The following is a 2,826-nucleotide window of genomic DNA, read 5'->3' as shown; positions in this document are numbered from 1 at the left end:
GGAGGTTGCAGTGAGCCAAGATTGTACCACTCCACTCCAGCTGGGGCAACAAGAGTGAAACTCTGTCTCAAAAAAAAGGAATGAAATGGCTGGGTGAGGTGGCGCATGGCTATGATCCCAGCACTTTGGGAGGCTGAGGTAGGAAGATTGCTTGAATCTAGAAATTCAAGACCAGCCTGGGCAACAAAGTGAGACCCCCCATCTCTACAAAAAACTTAAAAAGTATCCAGGTGAGGTGGCACATGTTTGTAGTCCTAGCTACTGGGGAAACTGAGATGGGAGGATTACTTGTACCTGGGAGGTTGAGACTGCAGTGAACCATGATCTTGCCACTGCACTCCAGAGCCTGGGTGACAGAGCAAAATTTCTGGGGAGAGTGAAGTTATGATATGCTGTAAGTATATGGAAGAACCTTGAAGACCATATGCTAAGCAAAATAAGCCAGACACGAAGGGACAAATACTGTATAATTACACTTTATGAGGTACCTAAAGTAGTCAAATTCAGAGACAGGAAGTGGAATAGTGGTTGCCAGGGGCTGGTGGCAGGGGGGAATGAGGAGTTATTGTTTAATGTTGCGGGAAGTCAAGGACCCTGAATGGAAGGACTGGCTGAAGCTGTGGCAGAGGAACATAAATTGTGAGGATTTCATCTTAATATGGACATTTATCAGTTCCCAAATAATACTTTTATAAATTCTTATGCCTGTCTTTAATGTCTTAATCCTGTTATCTTCGTAAGCTGAGAATGTACATCACCTCAGACCACTGTGATAACTGTGTTAACTATACAATTGATTGTAAAACGTGTGTTTGAACAATATGAAATCAGTGCACCTTGAAAAAGAACAGAATAACAGCCATTTTTATGGAACAAGGGAAGGCAACCATAAGGTCTGCCTGCGGGGCAGGCAAAAAGAGCCATATTTTTCTTCTTGCAGAGAGCCTATAAACAGATGTGCAAGTATGAGAGATATCGCTAAATTCTTTTCCTAGCAAAGAATATTAATATTAATACCCTGGGAAGGGAATGTGTTCCTGGGGGGAGGTCTATAAATGGCCGCTCTAGGAATGTCTGTCTTGTGCTGTTGAGATAAGGACTGAGATACGCCCTGGTCTACTGCTGTACCCTCAGGCTTACTAGGGTTGGGAAAACTCCACCCTGGTAAATTTGTGGTCAGACTGGTTCACTGGTCTCAAACCCTGTTTTCTGTTGTTTAAGATGTTTATCAAGACAATATGTGCACTGCTGAACATAGACCCTTATCAGTGGTTCTGCTTTTGCCCTTTGCCCTGTGATCTTTGTTGGACCCTTATCAGTGGTTCTGCTTTTGCCCTTTGCCCTGTGATCTTTGTTGGACCCTTATCAGTGGTTCTGCTTTTGCCCTCTGCTTGTGATCTTTGTTGGGCCCCTATGAGTGGTTCTGCTTTTGCTCTTTGTCCTGTTCCCTCAGAAGCATGTGATCTTTGTTAGACCCTTATTAGTGGTTCTGCTTTTGCCTTTTGAAGCATGTGCTCTTTGTACCTACTCCCTGTTCTTACACCCCCTCCCCTTTTGAAACCCTTAATAAAAGCTTGCTGGTCTGAGACTCAGGCAGGCATCACGGTCCTACTGATATGTGATGTCACCCCTGGCAGCCCAGCTGTAAAATTCCTCTCTTTGTACTGTCTCTCTTTATTTCTCAGCCGGCTGACACTTATGGAAAAGAGAAAGAACCTACGTTGAAATATTGGGGGTGGGTTCCCACAATAGATTAATGGGTAAAGAGTTTCATTGTGGAATGATGTAAAAGTACTGAGCCAGGCCTGGTGGCTCACGTCTATAACCCCAGCACTTTCGGAGGCCGAGGCAGGCAGATCACTTGGGGTCAGGAGTTCGAGTCCAGCTTGGCCAACACAGTGAAACCCCATCTCTACTAAAAATACAAAAATTAGCTGGGTGTGGTGGTGGGCACCTCTATTCCCAGCTACTCGGGAGGCTGAGGCAGGATAATCATTTGAACCCGGGAGGCGGAGGTTGCAGAGTGCCACTGCACTCCAGCCTAGGGGACAGAGTGAGACTCCAAAAGTTCTGGAACTGGATAATGGTGATAGTTGTACAACAATGTAATGTACTTAATGTCACTGACTTGTACACTTAAAAATGGTTAAAATGGGCTTGTTCCAGTGGCTCCTGCCTGTAATACTAGCACTCTGGGAGGCCAAGGCAGAAGGAATACTGGAGGCCAGAGTTCGAGACCAGTCTGGGCAACGTAGCAAGACCCTGTCTCTGGAAAAAAAAAAAAAAAAATGTTAAAATGAGGCCATGCATGCCTGTAATTCCAGCACTTTGGGAGGATGAGGTGGGAGGGTCACTTGGGAAGAGGAGGTGGGAGGATCCTTTGAACCCAGGAGTGCAAGGCTGCAATGAACTATCATGGTGCCATTGCACTCCAGCCTGGGTGACAGAACAAGACCTAGTCTCTAAAAAAATAAGAGTTAAGGCCAGACACGGTGGCTCATGCCTGTAGTTCCAGCACTTTGGGAGGCTGAAGTGGGCAGATCACAAGGTCAGGAGTTCAAGACCAGCCTGGCCAACATGGTGAAACCCCATCTTTACTAAAAATACAAAAATCAGCTGGCTGTGGTGGCACGTGACTATAATCCCAGCTACTCAAGAGGCTGAGGCAGGAGTATTGCTGGAACCTGAGGGCCACAGGTTGCAGTGAGCTGAGCTCATACCACTGTACTCCAGCCTGGGCGACAAAGCAAGACTCTGCCTTGAAAAAAGAAAAACGAATTAAAAAAAGAAACACGGCCGAGTGTAGTGGCTCATGTGTGTAATTCC

The 2,826-nt window shown here is 46.0% G+C and overlaps 1 protein-coding gene across 1 annotated transcript in view; it reads left to right on the top strand.

Annotated features, from left to right (window-relative positions):
* Positions 1-2,826, top strand: part of LOC105541881 (acyl-coenzyme A thioesterase 1-like) — a 17,562-nt gene that overhangs the window by 466 nt on the left and 14,270 nt on the right. The gene's annotated exons all lie outside the window — the stretch shown is intronic.

This window comes from Mandrillus leucophaeus, unplaced genomic scaffold (genome assembly GCF_000951045.1).
Source record: "Mandrillus leucophaeus isolate KB7577 unplaced genomic scaffold, Mleu.le_1.0 Scaffold246, whole genome shotgun sequence".
NCBI lineage: Eukaryota > Metazoa > Chordata > Mammalia > Primates > Cercopithecidae > Mandrillus > Mandrillus leucophaeus.
The sequence above is the reverse complement of the archived record's forward strand: the minus strand, read 5'-3'. Positions and strand labels throughout refer to the sequence as shown.